This window comes from Schistocerca cancellata, chromosome 1 (genome assembly GCF_023864275.1).
Source record: "Schistocerca cancellata isolate TAMUIC-IGC-003103 chromosome 1, iqSchCanc2.1, whole genome shotgun sequence".
In the NCBI taxonomy this organism is placed as follows: domain Eukaryota; kingdom Metazoa; phylum Arthropoda; class Insecta; order Orthoptera; family Acrididae; genus Schistocerca; species Schistocerca cancellata.
The window spans coordinates 1,226,659,581-1,226,683,306 of NC_064626.1; positions in this window are offsets into that span (position 1 = coordinate 1,226,659,581).

Consider the following 23,726-nt stretch of genomic DNA (forward strand, 5'->3'; position numbering starts at 1 on the left):
CAGGTCGACGGGTACGTGCACCTTCCGCCGACCACTGGCGACAACATCGATGTACTGTGGAGACCTCACGCCCCACGTGTTGAGCAATTCGGCGGTACGTCCACCCGGCCTCCCGCATGCCCACTATACGCCCTCGCTCAAAGTCCGTCAACTGCACATACGGTTCACGTCCACGCTGTCGCGGCATGCTACCAGTGTTAAAGACTGCGATGGAGCTCCGTATGCCACGGAAAACTGGCTGACACTGACGGCGGCGGTGCACAAATGCTGCGCAGCTAGCGCCATTCGACGGCCAACACCGCGGTTCCTGGTGTGTCCGCTGTGCCGTGCGTGTGATCATTGCTTGTGCAGCCCTCTCGCAGTGTCCGGAGCAAGTATGGTGGGTCTGACACACCGGTGTCAATGTGTTCCTTTTTCCATTTCCAGGAGTGTATATTTAGTAACTCCGCTGTAGTGGCACCAGCATCGGTAACATTTCCGACGCTATCGCGCAGTGACGGCATCAACTGTTTTTAGACACTGATGTACTTTACATACGACAAGAATCTCTTTGGGTCTTCTACCGTATTTTGACACAATGTTTCAATGTGGAAACTATTAACAGCATTTCGCATTGACTTCCGCACTAAATTTCGAGCTTCTGTGAAACTTAGCCAGTCTTGGGGATTTTGCGTTCTTCTGAAGTTAGCATGCTTTTTTCGTTCCTTCTGCAACAATGTTCTGTCGTATTTTGTGTACCATGGTGGATCAGTCCCGTCTCTTACTGACTTAGGCGGTATGAATCTGTCTGTTGATGTCGATACTGTATTTTTGAATTTGAGCCATATCTGGTCTACACTTACATAATTAGCTTGGAAGGAATGGAGACTCTCTCTTAGGAAGGCATCAGGCGAATTCTTATCTGCTGTTTTAAACAGATATATTTTGCGTTTATTTTTAGTGGTTTTGTTTGATATGGTTTTGAGCGTCGCTAGAATTACCTTGTGTTCACTAATCCCTGTATCCCTCATGACGCTCTATTAGATCAGGATTATTTGTGGCTAAGAGGTAAGTGTGTTTTCGCAACCATTTACAATTCGTGTGGGTTCATGAACTAATTGTTCAAAGTAATTCTCAGAGAAAGCATTTATTAAAATTTCGGAAGATGTTTTCTGCCTACCACCGGCTTTGAACATGTATTTTCGCCAACAAATCAACGGTAGATTGAAGTCTCCACCAATTATAACTGTATGAGTGGGGTACTTATTTGTAATGAGATTCAAGTTTTCTTTGAAACGTTCAGCTATTATATCATCTGCGTCGGGGGCGGGGGGCGGTATAAGGAGTCAGTTATTATTTTGGTACGGCTGTTGAGTGTAACCTCTACCCATGGTAATTCACAGAAGCTATCTATATCAACTTCACTACAAGATAAACTGCTACCAACAGGCACAAAACACCACCACCTACTTTATTTAATCCATCCTTTCTGAGTATGGTTTGCGTCACTGTAAAAATTTCCGCAGAATTTATCTCCGGCGTTAGTCAGCTTTCTGTTCTTATAAGGATTTCAGCTTCAGTGCTTTCTATCAGCTCTTGAAGCTCTATTACTCTTCCAAGACAGCTACGACAATTTACAATGCCGACTGTTGCTTGGTCGATTCTCGTCGTTTTTTGCCCTGTACCCTTTGAGACTGGAGCCCTTTTTGATCTTTCCGGAGACTGTCTAATCTAAAACACCGCCCAGTCCACGCCACACAGCCCCTGCTAACCGTGTAGCCGCTTCCATTGTGTAGTGGACTTATTCAACGGAACCCGAAACCCCACCAACCTATGGCGCAAGTCGAGAAATCTGCAGCCTACACTGTCGCAGAACCGACTGAGCCTCTGATTCAGACCCTCTACTCGGCTCTGTATCAAAGGTCCGCAATTGTCCTATCGACGATGCTGCAGATGGTGAGCTCTGCCTTCATCTGGCTAGCAAGACTGGCAGTCTTCAGCAACACAGATAGATGAGCTACCACCAGCAATTGGCTGCACCATGTACCCTTCATGGCATCCGGAAGGACCCTTTCCACATCTTGGATGACTCTCCCCTGTATGCACACGGAGTGGACATTGGCTTTCTTCCCGTCCTTAGCTGCCATAACCCCAAGGGGCTCCGTCAGCCACCTAACATTGGAGCTCCCAATGACAAGCAATTCCACCCTCTGCACTTGTCCGGATCTCTCAGGAAACTAATATATGGCATCTGTACAACATGATGCATGCACATTTGCGTGCTTGCATTCAACATTCTGGCGGTTACGCCGGTTATTAATGTACTAGCATTTCACATCTTGAATGACGTATCTCGCCTTTGCATAGACATGTGATCTTGCAATCTAAATCACTTAAATATGTTACGTAGGAAAATGTACTGAACAAACTTCAATACTCTACATTAATTATTTTCTGATGTAGAGATTTTTTGCGCCGCTGTATAACTGTCATAACAGTACCCATTTGCACAGCCCATATAAATGCGCTGTGCCTTAGCGATATGCAATAGAAACCGGTTGTTTCAAACAAGCATATTTGTGCCTTCGGTTGTGCAATTTTACGTTTATTCTCTACCGATTTTGAATATTACAATCATCTTCAAGGAGAAAACTGTAAGGTGTAAGAAAGACAAATACAGAACATGACACAAGAATCGTAGAAAATGGGAGGATTGAAAAAGGTCATTTTTAAAACCATCGAGCACACAGTGTACATCAAAGGATCAAATACACATTTTTGGCGTATGTGATCCAAACAAATATAGGACTTGTACATTGAGGGAGGAAAGGAATTACAGCACCAAAAAGGAATTATGCGACATAAACGAAAGTTGATAACTTTGTTTTTTAATTTGAAAGACGATATCTGTTCCAGTTTCGCTTCAGTCGTAAGAGAGTGGCGCTAGCAACGTCACTATGAAGATCAAACGTTATTTGCTTTAAATACACGCTGTAACGGTCATAAGCTTTACTTACCATTTAGATTGGACGTACTGAGTTGATGTTAGTCAAGTGTGCCTTTTAAGCGACAAAGACGCCATTATCAAATGTCTGTGTCTGTGTCTGAACGAGGACATGTAACAGGGCTATATGAAACCACATGTTCCTTCTGCGATATTGTAGAAAGACTTGGCAGATATGTAGTCACTGTAACCACTGAACATGACTACTGACAGCGGTGGCCTCGAGAATGTAAGGTCGCAAGAAGAACAGGCTCCAGACGGTAACGTGGCACTACCGAGAGCGAAGGCCACAGTGTTCGGTGTTAGGCTCTTGCACATCGTACTGCATCTGCAGCACAATTTTGAGCATCTGTTGGCGCTAGAGTTGTAACGTCGGAAATGCATATCCTCCGATATCCATCTATTGTACTACACATATTTTGCCTTATTTAGTTATCTGAAGATATGACATTTCTGTGTCTATATATATTCTAATTGTTTTACTATTTGCATATATATATATATTTACGCATTTATGTCGATGTGTAATTGGTTTGTTTTGTAAATATTATTTGTATTTTTACGCTGGGTCTTGCCTAGGGAAAACTATGCTATCGAATGATTACATCGATAGGTCATGTGGAGAACCAAAGTGTTTAGGATCTTTGGTAGTGTTAACGCTGCCGCATGAAGCACGGGCAGAGGGAGACTGGCTGGAGTACTTATATGCTATTTTAAGTTTCAGGGTAGTACATGCGTGTAATGATGGACAGTGTTGAGTTATCCAGTTTGATAGTATTGATGGACTCCTTGAGATTACTCGGGAGTGAGTTTTTCCGAAAGAATTCAGTGAAACGGACGTTCTGGAAATGCCGTTACACAGGCGAGTGAGATCAAGCATGCCGCACAGGCGGGCCCAACAATACTGGCGAGGCGGAGCCGCTGTCGGCTCTTGTGCCGCTGTCGGCTCTTGTGCCGCTGTCGGCATTCTTTGTACTTGCGGGTACGGAAGGCGGAGTTGTTTTTCTTCCCGGACAGCTGATGTGACAGAATTCTGCTGTCAATATTTATGTTTTTGTCGATCTGCTGTATATTATTTTCTTGTTTACCGTTAAGTGGACTCTCATGACGAGAATATTAATTATGAAAAGGTTATATAAAAATGTGTATTCTATGTAATTAATTATTAATTTGCGTATTTTGATCTACCTGTTTCTATGACCATACCCTCTGATTAATTTTGTAAATAGTATTCCATTTCTTGATACTGTTAGGAATTTTGACGATTTTAGAATAGCTAAACCATTTTCTATGTTTTCTATGAATTTTAATATGTTGTCAACCTGTTTTCTTTTGTGTAAGATGACAGAGTGGAATAAGATTAGGAGTGTCTCCACTCAATTATTGTTGTTGTTGTTATGGTCTTCAGTCCTGAGACTGGTTTGATGCAGCTCTCCATGCTACTCTATGCTGTGCAAGCTTCTTCATCTCCCAGTACCTACTACCTACTCAATTATTATGGTCTAAAAATTGGTTTATGGTTAATCAGACTAATGCTAAAATTTCTTGATGTTTTGAGCATATGCATTTCCGCTGTTTTTTTTTTCTTTTTGGGACATTTCCTGAGTCTGTTTAACCCTGCTGTTCTGTTCGGGTCTATATGACCCGAAACGAATATGAACGTTATTTTACATTATGTAAATACCAATATATATTTATGAAACTTTGTGACTTTGTCTGAAAATGGATGAGCAGCATGTGTTTTAAAAGGTTTTAAAAAAGTTTAAGAAGTTTGGGCTTCAACTGTAATAGTTGCATATGTAATGTTCGGGTCATAATGACCCGACACAAATATGTTTAGTGTAACTCGTATTTATTTCTAAAATCTGGAAATGGCGAAAATTATTTTTGTTGTGTTGTGTGGGAATAGTGACTGCATCATTCCAACTTACTCTCAACAATCACCTAAAGCTCCATGCGTTCACAACAATGGGCTTGTTTGTTGCTTTCCCCAGGAAATAATAATTGGCAGTTCTCAATAATTGGAATGCTTTGTTTCTGCCCAGTTTGACTTGTGACACCATGGCGATGAGACCATTGAATGATCGTGAGTTGGAAGAAATAGTAAATGCCTCACCAGATGAAGGATCACTTTCTGAGTTTGAAGATCACATCAGCAATGCATCTGAAAGCGAGTGTTCCGATGACAGTTACGACAGTCCACAGCCCATACAAAATAGTGTAGAGACTTTTCTTTCTAAAAATGGGAATATAGAATGGCAGTTGCATCCACCAGCACAACATGGTCGCCTACCAGCTTCGAACATCATCAAGAGTACCCCAGGAGTTACCAGGTATGCAGTCAGCAGAATATCTGATGTAAAATGTTCATTTGAAGCAGTATTTCACACAGCGCTTCAAAATGAAATAATAGAGATGACAAATATTGAAGGGCAGCGAGTTTATGGTGAACAGTGGACAGATATTGATGGTTCTGTTTTCCATGCATACTTAGGACTCTTACTCCTAGCGGGTGTATATCGATCTCATGGGGAGTCTACAAAAAGTTTGTGGGATAAAGATACTGGGCGAAACATATTTCGAGCAACCATGTCTCATGAAACATTCTGTAAGATATCACGTGTCCTGCGATTTGACAAGAAATCTACTAGAGAGGAAAGACGACGTACTGACAAACTTGCCGCAATTCGTAGTATTTGGGAGAAGTGGGTAGAGGTCCTTCCTCAACTGTATAATCCAGGAGAAAATGTTACTGTTGACGAGCAGTTAGTAGCATTTAGAGGTCGCTGTCCATTCAAGCAGTATATCCCAAGTAAACCGGCAAAATATGGGATCAAAATATGGACCATGTGTGACAGCAAAACTTCATACGTACTGAAAGCCCAAATTTATACAGGAAAGGTGAGTGGAGCGGCACCAGAAAGAAATCAGGGAATGAGGGTGGTATCTGATCTCACTTCTGAGTTACGTGGTCAGAATATCACGTGTGACAACTTTTTTACGTCGTACAATTTGGGGCAGCTGCTTCTGAAAAGGAAATTGACTATGTTGGGAACTATACGGAAAAATAAGCCGGAGCTTCCACACAAAATGACCAACAAGGAGGTACACAGCTCTTCATTTTACTTCACAAATGACACTACTGTGGTTAATTATATTCCTAAGAGACACAAGAATGTTGTACTTATGAGCACTCTCCACCATGATGCGGAAATCAGTGACAGGGCTGATAAGAAGCCAAAAATGATTTTGGACTATAATTCAACCAAAGGTGCTGTAGACACGCTTGATCAGTTATTAGGTACATATACATGCAAACGAAAAAGTAATAGGTGGCCAATGATAGTTTTCTACAATATTCTTGATGTTTCTGCTTATAATGCATACGTTTTGTGGATTTCGGTTGACCCTAATTGGAATGCAAGCAAATTGACTAGAAGGAGAATATTCTTGGAGGAACTTGGAAAGTCACTGATAAAAGAACATATTGCATCAAGAACGCATTTCCCAAGAACAGAAGATTCTTTGAGAATGGTCACAAGCATCCAAAACCCGAATGATGTGGGTGGTGTGTCAGAATCGGTAACAACAAGAAAATCTACAAAACGTGCACGCTGTAAGTTCTGTCCATCAAGTAATGACAATAAAACAAACATGGTGTGTGGAAAATGTAGTAAACATATTTGCAAGAAACATGTAACCTACTTGTGTCCACAGTGCAAGCAGTAAGAAAAGAACTGTAGTATTTTATAAGATGATTGTATTGAAAATTCTGTTGTTTCAAATTTATGTGAATACTTGTGCCTAAACTACAATCAGTAAGAAGAGAGGATTCTAAAGTTGTAGTGCTTTCTATGTTGGAATGTAATAAAAAAACTGTAGTGTGTTCTGTACTGTAGTGTGCTCTAAGATGAATATCTGTAATGACAACTGTCTGTTGTTAGAAAATGTCAATACTTACGTCTAAACTGTCAACAATAAGAATAGAAGTATGGAAAAACTGTAGTGCTTTCTAAGTTGAATGCCTGTAATGGAAACTGTCTGTTGTTTCAAATTTATGTGCATATTTAAATGAAAAATATCCCTCAATAAAGTTGTATGCATTGTTATTATTATTATTATTACCATTATTATTATTATTATTATTATTATTATTATTACTAACAAGGTACTGGAATAGAACAACAATGTCGATAGCTAAAACTGTACCAAAATTTATGTTTCTAAAGCATTTTGATATGTCGGGTCATATTGACCCGAACAGTATATATGTCAAGTAAAAGTGAACAGAACAGCAGGGTTAAGTTACACGAACATCCTCAGACAATGTGGGGCACATGTAACGCCGTAAATGCATATCCTCCTATTTCCATCTATTGTACTATAAATTTTTTCCTTATTTTCTAATCTTAAGATATGACATTTGTGTGTCTATGTATATTGTAATTGTTTTACTATTTGTATATTATATATATATATATATATATATATATATATATATATATATATATATATATATGCATTTATATCGATGCATAACTAGTTTGTTTTGTAAATATTATTTGTATTTTTACGCTGGGTCTTTCCTAGGGAAAACTGTGCTATCGAACGATTACATCGATAGGTCGTGTGGAGAACCAAAGTGTTTAGGACCTTTGGTTGTGTTAACTCTGCCGCATGGAGCGCGGGCAGAGGGAGTCTGGCTGGAGGAGGGCAGTGGAGCAGGTGTGTTGTGTGACGCTCCCGCGAGTTGCCGCGCTTTTGGGGTTTGGCAGCATGTAATTGCGATCGACTTGCTATGTTAGTTTCTGACATGGTGTCGCGGACGGAAGGCGTTATCTGGCACACATCAAGAGCCCGTTTCGGCTGGAGACCGTGTCGAGAAGAAGGCGCGCAAACATCCAGCTTCTGCAACAGCGACGGCCGACAATGAGTGACTGTCGCCACCTCCCCGATCGACGACTCCAAACCTTCAATCAACCAACAAGGAACACTGGAAACACGTAAAGTTTTAGAACTGTATGGCAGACCTCAGCTTTTCAAACTGTTGCATCAAAAAAAAAAAAAAATAAATAAATAAAATAAAGCAACTTAGCATGAACCTTTGTTGCTCATTGTCCCAATTGCATTACCAAGCAGGGTCCCTTCCCTTTCTGCAATGAACCCGAGTGTCGCTGAAATTTATACGCCAGCATTAAAGTAATATCATTCCATTTCACTGCTTTAATTTCAAAGTTCAGTTAAAGTATTCATAGCAGGCTACAATATTTAGATTATACAAGCACAAATTAAGAGTGCGTGTTTTGTTACCATATTTTGGCTTACCTGTGACTGCAGCTCAGCTTGGTACGTACTAAATTTTACTATTGTTCATTGTTCAGAATCATTTAATTCAAGTTCAAAGTTAAATCTCTTATTTCTAAATTGCGTAGATTCAAGTAGCTTTTGAAATGATTGTTGAGGTACCCCAAGACTAACAATATTTTACTGAATTTCGATGTGCTTCAAAAACAAAGCTCATTATTAATTTCAGTCACTAAATTAACTTTCAATTTTCCGGTTGTGTTAATTCTTTTGCTAAATTAAACCAGAGTGTAGCGAAATTTATCACTTCTGACAAACTTTCAGTTTTCACACAACACGTGTCAACCTTCAGTTGTGACGCTTGTAGTGCTAATTATATGTGCAATAACGTTTCTTTTTCAGTTGCTATAGTAATTGTTCATAGGACTGGCGACTGTAATTTTCTCCAAATCTCAAGTATCTAATTACCGATGGTTAATTGTTAACGTAACGGCCGCACATTTACTTTCTTTATTAACTTTACCCCTTTGCAAAATTAATTTCCACCAGTTTCACTTGCATTTTTCCTTTCATTTAGATGTAACCCTTTCCTCCCTCTTTACCGACAGATTAACTTCGGTGACGATTGCTTTTCCCAAATTTCCATTAGGTACACGCGGTTTAATTTTTTAGTGTCATTAAGGTCGATAAGAGAGGGGGAGGTTACAGAGTGACACGACGGACTGCTACAAATCGAGTACTTCAAGGGCAGATCCGAGCCAGAAGCCTTGTCGCGTGCACTCCACTTACCCCTAACCACCACCGTTTGCGACTTCATTGCTGTCAACGATAGCTCATTAGAAGTTAGGTTGTAGTTCTGGTGTGTTTCCGATGAAAACTGGTTTTGCCTTGGTGCCGATGATGGCCGTGTGTCGGTTAGAATCAGACCAGTAGAGGACCTGCAATCAACCCGCCTGCATGCTATACACACTGGACCTACAGCTGGAGTTATGGTCTAGGCTGCGATTTCGTATGGCAGCAGGGGCACTCTCGTGGTTTTCCAACGCGCCTTGAATTGAAATAGTACGCCAGTCTGGTGATTCGACCTGTCGGACTGCCATCCGTCAACAGCATTTAAGCGGTTGCTTTCGAGCAGGATAGCGCTCGACCGCATGCCGCTATTGTAACCCAAATGGTTTACAGAGTGGCGACATGTTGTTGGTTAGTTGATTGGTTCGTTTGAGGGATAAAGGGACCAAGCTAGAGGGTCATCAGTCCCTTGATCCACGACCATAAAAAACTGACAAGGAGTAAAAACAAGTAAAAGAGGTAACAAGGGACTACACAGAACAAGAAAGACACAGACAAAGACCAGAAAAGTAGGAAATAAAACCACATAGAGTAGTACAGTGGTTTGCCTACCGACATGTTGTCTTGGCCTGCTCGATCACCAGATCTGTATGTAATCGAGCACAAATGGGAAATCATCGGACGACAACTCCAGTGTCAGTCACATCCTGCATTAACCATCCCTGCGTTGACCAACCAAGTGCAACAAACAGAGAACTCCATCCCGGAAACTAATATACGGCGTTGGTACAACATGATGCATGCACGTTTGCATGCTTGCATTCAACGTTCTGTCGGTTACGCAGGTACTAGCATTTTACATTTGCGATGACTTATCTCGCGCTTGCATAGACCTGGGATCCTGCAATGTTAATCACTTAAGTGTGTTACGTAGAAAAATATATTGAACAAACTTCAGAACTCTACATTAACTATTTTTTGATGTAGAGATTTTTTGCACCACTGTATAATTGTCATAACAGTACGCAATAACACAGTCCATGTAAATGCGCTGTGCCTCAGCAGAATTACGATACTGCACCCTTGTTGATAACACTACACTTAATAATTGACCTGTTATAAGTGTCAAGTGTACAAAGGCTACTTGATCGTCAACGGGATCATAGTTTGTTTGTTTTGTTTGGCTTTATGGCGCAAAAAGCAACTGGGGTCATACGCGCCCGAGTCAAAACTATAGAACACGAACACAGAGAGGAGTTGAAGATGATGATGATGATGATGATGATGTTTGGTTTGTGGGGCGCTCAACTGCGTGGTTATCAGCGCCCGTACAATTACCCAGTCTTTGCTTAGTCCAATTTCGCCACTTTCCTGGATGATGATGAAATGATGAGGACAACACAAACACCCAGTCATCTCGAGGCAGGTGAAAATCCCTGACCCCGCCGGGAATCGAACCCGGGACCCCGTGCTCGGGAAGCGAGAAAGAGAGAGGAGTTGAACAACTATACGTCAGTCCTAGTGGTCAGAATAGGAGACAGCTAAAAACAGGCACGTGGAAAAAGAGCTAAAAAACACCATACAGAAATGGAGGTCCAAAATTAAAAATTAAATTGTCTTCGCCATATTGCTTCGGTGGATAAAAAGTAAAACACGGTCGACGGCCCGCACGTCATTCGCTGAAACGGCTGATAAATCGGACAGCAAACGCAAGCTGCAACGTAAATTGTTGAAAACAGGTGCATTCCAGCAGGAAGTGGCTGAAAGGTAAAATTTGGGCGCAATGTGAACAAAGTGGTCGGGTAGCGCCACTTAGCAAATGACGATGGGTAAAAATGCACTGCCCAATACGCAGCCGAGTTAAAATAAGGTCGTCCAAGGCGCTGGAAGAGCCTTAATAAGCCGAAGCTTATTCTAGTGAAGGGAGGACCATTGTGGCGATGCCAAAGGGATACCACCTCCTGACAGACAGCAACGCAGAGAAGATCAGAGGAAATATATGTACTCGCAGGCTGAGGTACGATGAATGCAGCCTCGGCAGCAACGTCAGCAGCCACGTTTCCTGGTAGACTGACAGGGCCAGGGACCCACAGAAACATGACACTGGCTCCACGAAGAGTGAGCAAATGACAGTTTTCCTGAACCTGCTGCACTGAGGGATGGGTAGTGTACAGTGCACATAGAGTTTGGAGGGCACTGAGTGAGTCTGAGCAGAGGACACAATTGGAAAGGCCGTGTCGCCGGATGTAGTATGAGGCCTGATAAAAGGCGAAGAGCTCGGCTGTAAATACTGAGGAGTGTACCGGAAGCTGATATCGAAAATCACGGGTGCCAATGACGAAGGCATTCCCAACCCCACGCTCAGTCCGAGAGCCATCAGTGTATGCAAAGATACTATCGCGAAGTTCCAAGCAGAGATCATGAAACTGGGAGTAATAGACCGAGGCTAGAGTAGTCTCCTTAGGAAGCGAATGAAGGCCAAGGTTAACATGGGCCCTTCACGATGCCAAGGTGGCGAAGGGTTCACACCCACAGGGAAAGTTGCACGTAATGTGAAGTTAAACCGCCGTAGCAAGTGGCGAAAGCTGACTCCAGGAGGTAACAGAGAAGAGGAACGAGCCTCATACTGACGATCAAAGGAACAAAGAGGCATTGGAGGGGTGGCCACACATGGAAGACAAACGGCATGCGTACCTGCTGAGGAGAAAGTCACGGCAGTAGGTCAATGAGAGTTCAGCAGCTTCGGCATTCAAACTCTCAACTGGGCTGGTGCAAAAGGTGCTCGTGGCCAAACGGATGCCATGATGGTGGGTAGTGTTGAGACGGCGTACGAGGGATGGGCTTTCAGATGCACAAACAAATCTCCCACAGTCGAGTTTCGAATGTACAAGGGACTGGTACGAACGGAGGACAGTCGTTCAATCGGCACCCCAGGAAGTACCACGGAGGACACTTAAGAGATTGAGTGACTATGTACAGCGGTCTGCCAGGTAAGATACATGGGAGGACCAAAAACGTTTCTTACCGAGCATGAGCATGAGCCCCAGTTACAACGAACAGAAGGGCAATAGGCCCAAGATGTAGAGATGGTGGTAAAAATCACTTGCGTCCACAGAAAGCCACTCAGACGATTTTGTCAGGGGAAAAGCGAAAGCCACTGTCAATGCTCCAGGAGTAAACACGATCAAGACAGCGCTGAAGAGGCCGGCCGCTCAGTGAGACAGGTCCGTGGAGAACTGCAATAGATGGCGAAGTCGCCTACAAAACGAGAGACGGGGATGTCCGGTGGAAAGCAGTCCATTATAGGGTTAATAGCAATAGCAAAGAGGACGACGCTCAGGATGGAACCATGAGGAACATCATTTTCCTGGATAAAGGTATCCGACAAGGCAGAACCAACATGCACCTTGAAAACTCTGTCTCTTAAAAATTCCTGAAGGAAACAGGGCAGGCGCTCACAGAAGCCCCATATGTAAAGAGTATGAAGGATACCAGTTCCTCATCAGGTGTCGTAGGCCTTCTTCAAATCGAAAAACACGGCCACAGTCTGGGATTTCAGCTGAAAACCACTCATGACACGGGTGGACAAAGTAACGAGATGGTCAACTGTAGAACGCCGCGCTGGAAATCCACACTGTCCATTCGTTAGTAAATGTCGAGACTCGAGCCACCACACGAGCTGGGCATGAATCATATCTTCCATCACCTTGCAAACGCAGCTGGTAAGAGAGATTGGGCGGTGGTTAGGAGGAAGGTTTTCGTCCTTACCGGGCTTAGGTATGGGTATGACGGTGGCTTCAAGCCAGCGTTCAGGAAAAGTGCCCTCTGTCCAGATGCAGTTGTATGTGTGAAGCAGAAAGTGCTTGCCCACAAGAGAAAGGTGGTGCAACATCTGTATGTGGATGGCGTCTGGTCCTGGGCGGGGGGATTGGGATGAACTGAGGGCATGATCTAGCTCCCTCATAGTAAAGACAGCATTGTAGCACTCGCGATTCGGAGAAGAAAGGGTATCGCCCGAGCTGGTCATCACAACTGGCGAAATCTTGTTCTTCGGCAGTCGCCAGAGAGGACTAAAGCTACCAGTTAGCACTAGGAAGCTGCCATTTAGGGGTGCACGTGGATGAGCTGGGGGTCAGCAAACGGATAGCACTTGGGAAATGGTCGGTGGAGTAGGTGTCACAATGAACCGACCACACAAGCTGGGCAGTGCCGAAGGATAGGTCCAAATGGGAACAAGTGTGCGAGGAGTCAGAGGAATGTGGGTGCTCCAGTGTTAAGGCAGAAGAGGTAAGTAGGTCAGCCAACAGGGCACCTCTCTGACAGGTCCTGGGATAAACCCAAATGGGATGATGTGCACTAAAGTCACCAAGTAGCAAAAATGGGGAAGGTAGCTGCCCAATACGTTGAAGTACATCTGCCCTGGTGACAGAAAATGATGGAGGGGCATATATAGTACAGAGGGAAAAAGTCAGTAAAGGAAGATAGGAAAAGGTGAAATGCCGCAGCTTGAAGAGTGGTAGTCGGTTGACTCTGAATATCATCCCATACGAAAAGCATACTAAAAGGTATCAGATAGATTATATAATGGTAAGACAGAGATTTAGGAACCAGGTTTTAAATTGTAAGACATTTCCAGGGGCAGATGTGGACTCTGACCACAATCTATTGGTTATGAACTGCAGATTAAAACTGAAGAAACTGCAAAAAGGTGGGAATTTAAGGAGATGGGACCCAGATAAACTGAAAGAACCAGAGGTTGTACAGAGTTTCAGGGAGAGCATAAGGGAACAATTGACAGGAATGGGGGAAAGAAATACAGTAGAAGAAGAATGTGTAGCTTTGAGGGATGAAGTAGTGAAGGCAGTAGAGGATCAAGTAGGTAAAAAGACGAGGGCTAGTAGAAATCCTTGGGTAACAGAAAAAATATTGAATTTAATTGATGAAAGGAGAAAATATAAAAATGCAGTAAATGAAGCAGGCAAAAAGGAATACAAACGTCTCAAAAATGAGATCGACAGGAAGTGCAAAATGGCTAAGCAGGGATGGCTAGAGGACAAATGTAAGGATGTAGAGGCTTATCTTACTTGGGGTAAGATCGATACTACCTACAGGAAAATTAAAGAGACCTTTGGAGATAAGAGAACCGCTTGTATGAACATCAAGAGCTCAGATGGAAACCCAGTTCTAAGCAAAGAAGGGAAAGCAGAAAGGTGGAAGGAGTATATAGAGGGTCTATACAACGGCGATGTACTTGAGGACAATATTATGGAAATGGAAGAGGATGTAGATGAAGATGAAATGGGAGATACGATACTGCGTGAAGAGTTTGACAGAGCACTGAAAGACCTGAGTCGAAACAAGGCCCACGGAGTAGACAACATTCCATTGGAACTACTGACGGCCTTGGGAGAGCCAGTCCTGATAAAACTCTACCATCTGGTGAGCAAGATGTATGAAACAGGCGAAATACCCTTAGACTTCAAGAAGAATATAATAATTCCAATCCCAAAGAAAGCAGGTGTTGACAGATATGAAAATTACCGAACAATCAGTTTAATAAGCCACAGTTGCAAAATACTAACACGAATTCTTTACAAACGAATGGAAAATCTAGTAGAAGCCGAGCTCGGGGAACATCAGTTTGGATTCCGTAGAAATACTGGAACACGTGAAGCAATACTGACCTTACGACTTATCTTAGAAGAAAGATTAAGGAAAGGTAAACCTACATTTCTAGCATTTGTAGACTTAGAGAAAGCTTTTGGCAATGTTGACTGGAATACTCTCTTTCAAATTCTAAAGGTGGCAGGGTTAAAATACAGGGAGCGAAAGGCTATTTACAATTTGTACAGAAAGCAGATGGCAGTTATAAGAGTCGAGGAACATGAAAGGGAAGCAGTGGTTGGGAAGGGAGTAAGACAGGGTTGTAACCTCTCCCCAATGTTATTCAATCTGTATCTTGAGCAAGCAGTAAAGGAAACAAAAGAAAAATTCGGTGTAGGTATTAAAATCCATGGAGAAGAAATAAAAACTTTGAGGTTCGCCGATGACATTGTAATTCTGTCAGAGACAGCAAAGGACTTGGAAGAGCAGTTGAACGGAATGGATGGTGTCTTGAAGGGAGGATATAAGATGAACATCAACAAAAGCAAAACGAGGATAATGGAATGTAGTCGAATTAAGTCGGGTGATGTTGAGGGTATTAGATTAGGAAATGAGACACTTAAAGTAGTAAAGGAGTTTTGCTATTTGGGGAGCAAAATAACTGATGATGGTCGAAGTAGAGAGGATATAAAATGTAGACTGGCAATGGCAAGGAAAGCGTTTCTGAAGAAGAGAAATTTGTTAACATCGAGTATAGACTTAAATGTCAAGAAGTCATTTCTGAAAGTATGTGTATGGAATGTAGTCATGTATAGAAGTGAAACATGGACGGTAAATAGTTTGGACAAGAAGAGAATAGAAGCTTTCGAAATGTGGTGCTACAGAAGAATGCTGAAGATTAGATGGGTAGATCACATAACTAATGAGGAAGTATTGAATAGGATTGGGGAGAAAAGAAGTTTGTGGCACAACTTGACCAGAAGAAGGGATCGGTTGGTAGGACATGTTCTGAGGCATCAAGGGATCACCAATTTAGTATTGGAGGGCAGCGTGGAGGGTAAAAATTGTAGGGGGAGACCAAGAGATGAATACACTAAGCAGATTCAAAAGGATGTAGGTTACAATAGGTACTGGGAGATGAAGAAACTTGCACAGGATAGAGTAGCATGGAGAGCTGCATCAAACCAGTCTCGGGACTGAAGACCACAACAACAACAACAACGAGAAGCATGACGCCCCCATGAGAGGGAATGCCGATCTCTGGGGGAATGTCAGAACGAATTGGTAAGAAATGTGAAAGCTCAAAGTGGTCGTGAGCACGCAATTTCGTTTCCTGGAGGCAGAGTACAAGGGGACGCTGCATCTCTAAAAGTAGCCGTAAGTCCTCTTTGTGGGACTGAAGGCTGCGAGCGTTCCATTGGAGGAGAGTGATGATGAAGAGCCGTAGGGGTGTCACTTCAGCGGCTGGGGAAGAGGTGCTACTACAGGACACAGAAGCAGGAGGATCCTACTCCATGGGGGTCCATGGAAGCATGAGCTTGCTTGTGCGGTCGGTCTGTGGAGTCCAATGCCGAAAAACGGTTGTTGGTGCACACGGTTGTGTAACTGAAGGTTTCGCCCCTTGAGGCGAGATTTTGACAGCTTGTTGCACAGCTGGACAGGGGGATGGTGATGCGACCGTGACAATGGGCGATTTCACGACCTCAGAGCTGAATTGGAGGTCGCATTTCTGTATGGCCATGTTCTTCATGGAGCGAGGGGTATCAGATGGGAGAACACAGGATTTGCGAATAGCCAGTAATTTGCGAGCAACTGATAAGGTGCCTATTCCTTTAGCCTGATCATCAGGATACTCTGGACTCTCCTGAGAGGAGGCGGAATGGCTGCCATTGCTGTTTATGCAGTGGGGAGAAGGAGGTGGACAGTCACCCTCGTGCGCATCCCTACCTCAGGTGACACATTTGGCTGGGTGTCGACAAGATGGTCTAGTGTGGTTAAAACAATAACATTGATAGCAGCGCATCAGGTTCTGAATGTATGGTCAGATGGTGATAATTTCATAGCCTGCTTCGAATTTGAACAGAAGCAGCACCCTATCAAAGGTGAGAAAGAGAGTGCAAGTGGGCACTAAGGAGGAATCTATCATTTTCATTACATGATGAACAGCTATGACATCTTGATGAGACAGGTAAGATTGTATTTCGGCCTCAGTTAGACCGCCGAGCAGCCTGGTGTAAATTACACTGTGGGAAGAATTGAAAGTTCTATGGGTCTTAACGTGAATAGGTAACCGTGAAGAAGTGAGGCAGCAAGCAGTTGTTGTGCTTGAGAATCAGCAAGATGGAATTCTGTAAACGAGAGCAATATTTCACAGGGCCAGCATTTGCATCTACACCCTTCAGGAAAATAAACAGATTTACCATGGTGAACGACTGACCATCTTCAGTACGTGTGACCACGAGGAACCGGGGTGCAGTGGGACGGGTCTTTGAATCATTAGCATCGTTGCGTTTACGTTAGACAGAAGTCGAGTGGGAAGATGATTGACTCATCATGAAGAAATCCACCATGGTTGCCAGCATCTCCAATGGCGGGCTCCTTCCAACTGAGGGCCCCATTCACAAGGGGGTACACTCGCCTTAGGTGATTGTTCACACCTCAGGTCACACGTCCTAAACACCTGATGGGGGGACCATTCGGCAATTTAGGAAGGTTACAGCTCCCTGGGTCTGGCCTGTACCAGGGTGTACGTTCAAACCCTACCTGCCGACCCGGGGCTGGAAATTACGCATTACCCAGTGACCTGTTAAGCGTCAGACGCATTGGGCGGCCTGCAGGAGCGCACAGGGAGGAAGAAGAGAAAAGAGAATCTTCAAACGCCGAAGCAGAGGAACGAGAGGAGAAGGGAAACAAAGAAAGGAAAAGGGAGAGAAAAACAAAGGGGTGACTGTTCGCATGTCAGTGCCAGAATGCATAACTTTCCCAATAATACCGCAGCCATGTTCCCCAAGGGAGGGAAAAAGGAATAGCAAAGGGATAGACATGCAGCACTGAAGCGAACGAATGCTGCAAAGGCTGGGGCCCCGTAGTAACCAAGCACGAACCAGCCAAAGAGTAGCAATCCCGCTGGGGGTCAATGGGATCGTGTTGGAACATACAGAGTATGAATACCTAAAGGGTTACAGATGTTCTTTGATGTAGGCAAAGAATACAGCAAGAGTAATGCAGTTGTAACATGATGCCTGTCTATGAACAACATAAATACATAACCTGTAATAATGTGGTATCTTGACTTTGGTGTTACAGAAATTAAAAAGAAGGAAACTTTTATTTATGGCTTTATATCATGAATGTTTAAGATGTAAGTTTCATATGTGTTCTTGGCAGTCATTTCTTCTCAAAAGAACGATGGCACAAATAGAAACACATGTTACTTCACTACCTAGGTACTGCCACTATTAACTAGTCAATTAAGGCCCATGTTTTAGAGGCAGATACTCGAGGCACAATCATCTGTTACTTAAGGGTTACAACACATATTACATGAGGCCCAAGTTTCACATACCTGTTGCCATGATTTGGCTATCCAGGAATTGACATATTGCCCATCACCGGAGGTCCAAATATAATGTAAACAGTCACTATTTAAATTAGACGTATGATTTAAGTTATGGATCATAGTTTACTTGGGATGTAACCCATCCATTTCTCGAGGTATAGGTTTTATACTGTCTGTCAGCTGGGTTGTAGAGTTCATGCAGTCTGTCGCCCAAGGTCTAGGTCTGATGTGCATACGTCATCTGATTAATGATATTTACGGAATCTACCACGAACCTTTATTAGACGTTACACGGCAGGCTCTAAGATTTACATCCTTTGTGATTACTTTTATTTGGCAGGGTATTTACTGTATTCAGTGGTATCACCACTTGTCTGCATGTGTTAAACTGAGATCATTCAGTTGAGTTTTTACTTTCAACTAATGATTCCCACAAGGGTCAGATAGTACTGTAGCGAGATTTGCCAGTAATCTTAATTTTAAGGGTGGACGGTATGAATGGTTTTTACAGAAAGTTGGTTTCTGTGCCTGGTTTCAATGATTTAATTTTATTGCCTTTTTCGGTCTACATACACAATACCTTCATCTGCAATGATCACCTAGTATAACAGTTTTTAGTGCTGTACTCCTTTACAGTCTCGTAGATTTACTTCTTTCTTCAGATAAATAGCTTCTTTTTAATTTCTATAACACGTAAGTCTATATATCGCATTTTAACAGTTCATATGTTCATGTTCTTTCTCAGAGAAAGGATGCCATATTACTCTGTATTTCTGTTGGTGTTTTTTACTACACCAAAGTACATTTGTGACCATTTAGGTATTCATACTTCATACGTTTTTCGACTTGATGCCTTTGGTGGTCATGTAGTCTCTGGACATTTGGCAGTTATAATGTGTCACTTATTAAGTGTGGAGTTATCACGAAGTGTCCGCTACTGTAATTGTGCTAAGGCACAGCACATTTATATGTGCTGCGTTAAGGCAGACTGTTATGACAGCTGCGTATGTTCTACATATTAAAACGTATGTTTGATCTATTGATAAATACTGTGTGAGTACTATGGTTTTAAAAAGACTGTTTTGAATTCCTCTATTTTCGATCATGTTTGTGTATATTTTATATTCGTCTTTTCATGTCCTACAGCTTTTTCTTCTGAAGGTGATTGTAGTAACCGAAACTGGTGCAGAATACACATACAATTGTACAGCTGATGGCTCAAGTATGGATTTTTCAAATGATCTAACAGATGCAGAGAGTCATCTATGAAGGGCTCTGTTACAGTTGCCTCAGGAAGCATGTAACGTGACTTTCTCATATCAGCGTTGTAAACTAAAATTTATGAAGTGCACACAGGCCATTTACCTCATTAAGGAATAAATTGCAAACGTGGTCGTTCCAAATGTTGCAAGACCAAAACCAACAATAATGTTGCTAGGAATGTGAAATTTTATAGTGAGAAAATATGTTTGAGACATAAGTTAAGGGAAAAACAGGTTATTAGCCATATTATACAGGAAAACGTATTTGATTCATCTCCAAAAGACAAAACTGATTGACCATGATTCGCATCATCTATTCTGTTACTAATTATGTCTCCCAAGAAAGGTAGACAGTAGATAGACACTGTTCCAAGGTTAGTAGAGTAATTGCGAAACACGATAGAGACACCTGTGTGCATCAGATTGTTCCTAATTTTGTATTGCAGCCAATATGACTAACAAAGTGTTTTGTAAACATGAAATTTGTTTCTTCCATAAAGGCTGGACGTTTAACCTCCATTGCAGGCTAGACCATAAATACGTTACACGAGTTATGTGGCCCATATACATCGCATTTGTCCACGTAAATAGCTCAGTGGCTTATAAACATACATTGATGATTAATGTAAATGATTAAATGTAATCGACAGTTACATAGTGACAGATCAGCAGTAGATAAGGTTGCTACAGGACAGGACAAGCAGCGGAAAACTATTAAAAAGGAACTGGAGGACAGTGATAGTTTACTGCTGTAAGCAGACAAAGGCAGTCAAAACTCGTATTTATTCAAAAGTTCACTTTAATAAAATTGCTCACTTTTTCAATCAAAATGGCATTACCAGACTAGATAGGGATCAAACACATATGGTTCAAGACAAAGTCCATACTTTTGTAAAGAACTGATCTTTCCTGTTCAACAAAAGAGGAAAGAAACGCTTGGTAGTGATGAATCCAGTAGCCCCCGAAGTATGGGTGCAACCCTAGAGCCACAAGGTAATCATCCCAATCTGACCACCCGTAAATTATATAACATTCCTGCTTATCGACTGAGTCAAAAGCTAGACTCACTCATTAAAGAACAATATGTCTTCAAACCTTCTCATACTCTTGAAAACACGTATGTATATATAGAAATTGTACAACATATTACTGCCCCTGATGGAGTAATGCTTACTTCTTTAGATGTGGTGAACCTCCAGACAAATTTTCTAGTAACTGAATGTACTGAACTTTTTGAAAGAAATATTGATTTTTTATAAGAGCATAGCACTACCAATGATCCATAAACTTGTAATAATGAACCTGTAATCGTTATCCTTTCACAAAAATATTTTTCATTTGACAACCATTGTTACAGACAACATGTTGGGCTAGCCATGGGTTGCTGTCTGTTTGGAATTCTAACTAATATTTTTTATGGAATCTACAGAGAATAAGATCAGAAAATTCCTGAAATTGACAAGAAAAGATTCGTTAGAGAATTTATGTGGATGACTCAATTATGTTATTTAATAGTAAAGAAGAGGTGGTTCAGAACGTATTACCACTGTTTGATAATGTACATCGAAAACTAAAGTTCACTCTGGTAACAGAAAGAGATTTTAAAATTAACTTCTTGGACCTGACAATCTCTATATCCAGTAAGAAACGTGATTCATCGTTTATGGGAAATCAACTGCAAATGTCATGGTTATTTCTGAATCTTCTTGTGAGCTAATCCAGTACAAACATACTTATTTCCTCTGAGTGACTGAAAGATTACTAAAAATCCCTATGACAGCTGAACAGTTGAACACACAGATGTAATAAAACATGTTAAGTATCAGTGATAGGTATGAAGCTCTCCTTAATTCACAGACTAATAGAAAAGAATGTTATGATGAAGCACACCATGAAGCCTAGAGAAATTATACTCTCAGAAGTACACAAAATATAAGGAGAAATATGTCCTTTTCCATAGATTAAAACATTTAAGACTAAATATGCAAAATTTTTAAAGGAACTAATGTCTCAATTGACTTTCAGACACAAAATAATGAAAATGCTTTTGTGAGAGATAGATCAAGTAAGATATCAGTATTCAAAGGAGCAGGAATTTGTAATTCTATATGCCAACAGGAAGACAGGTTAAGACCAGGTTTCCACATGACCGATAATTCCAGTAACTCTGGTTAAAGTATGCATCTGAGGGCTTCCAAACATAATACAGGCCACGTGATAGAAATCTGACAATGTTACATAAGTTAGACAAAGGATATTACAGGGATTTACTGGAGAAAATTGAGATATTAGTGATTTTAAATTGCACTGTAGGATATATAAAATGAACAAAAGAATTTGAAAAATAAAAATGCCATTGAAATTACCACTGAAAATTTATTATATTAACCTCACATGTTAACCTAATTATTAAGTTGTTTGCTGTAAATGAATTGGCCGCTTATGTATTCTTTATTACATTGTCTATCGTGTACCTTAGTTTAACCACATTACTGCACTTGAAGGTAGATGGGTTGTAACAATACTGTGTGCTACTGTGATACCGTAACCTTAAAGTTGGATGCAGATCGTAAAATGGAACTATCTTGTTAAAGCAATTGTGGTATAAGGCATCAGAGCAGTGTTACCCTCTGAAAGCAATTTTGTTGTGTTGACCACAATGTACTTATGAGAGGTGGCTTATCGGAAGTGGAAGTCAGAATTACGTAAATATTTAAACAGTAACAAACAATAATTTACCTATCCACAGCGCTCAAATGATAATAAAAACGGTCGCTAGCATAATTAGGCATAAGAATGAGTAACATTCTTGTTAAAGAAACTGAAAATAAGTAACTTCAATGGGCCACACAGCCTATACTTTCTCACACGAGAGTGCAATGAACTTTGGCACCTGCATACAGTATGTTCACGTTAAGGTTGGAGCTGACAGAGCAGAAAAAAACTATTTGATAAGTATAACAGATAACACAACACGCTATTACCTTGAGGACTTAGTCAAACTGAATGATCTCAATATCGTTACTATTAATATTCACTGTAGAATCGTAAATTAGACGTAGGTTTAATATTACTTTTCAAACAAATTCCTATCTGACATGAAATATGGATATGGTTAACAGCATAATTAGTTTTTGTTCATAGATTAAGTCTCTCACTACTAAACACCTTTCTACTTAGAAAGAAAATAAAGTTCACTAACAAATTACTTCTCACTGTCTTTTGAATAAGGAAGTTACTATTTTCATAGATAGTGGTCTTTCTATTAATTGTTATCTAGCATTAGCACAATGGACAAACTGTGCATCCTGTTACACCATTAATACGCATTTCTAATACACATGAGAGGCAAGCACTAAGCAAACATGAGTATATAACTTCCCACAAATGCAGTTCACGAATTTTACTGCAGTGGCACACAATATTGAAAAATTTGTAAATAAACTGAATCACCTTTTAAAATTTATAACAGGCAGCACTATGATCTTTAACTAAGCAAAACTTCATGAGGCTTAGTTTTAAGAACTTTAAATTTTTAAAAAGTAACAGCAAATTGTCTTTATTACTACAGTCTTCTACTTTCAAATCAATGATAAATGAGTAACTTTGATAATCTACAAAACCTTAAATTGAGCTGTTTCAATCGCTGGGAGGCTTTCACAAAGCTACATTTACTACTTCCCACAATTTTACCAAATCCACAGTAAATCTGAATAGTCTGTTCTTACCAAAGATCAAACAACGTTATTTAATTAACTGTTGGGCTTTGAGGCTTTTAAATTTTCCACAAGAAGAACACTCAGTAATCATAGTTCAAACGGAGAGGAACTTGAGAGGTGTTGTGATAAAGAAAAAATCAAGGTAGGTACATAAATTCATTTACAAATTATGTTATATTTGAGCACACTAAAACTTCCAATGTGCTGATCCCTCACTGTACATTACTATAGTTCTTCTGTGCCATTACAGTGATTGCCCAATGTGGTGGCGAGTGCATGTTGGTAGGTGGATTTGCAGGTATAATTTCTTGGTGATGATGATAGATACCAATTCCAGAATAGTTCCAGCCCTTTATCCATCCATCCGAGGCATTGGAAAGCGTCAGGAAAAGCCTCTCTTGAAATCAGCTCAATACACAACTTTTACATGAGCAGTTGACAGTTAGGTAGATCGTCCCCGACTGACTCTTGGTTCCATCTTTCTGTCCATGACAACCACAACTTGC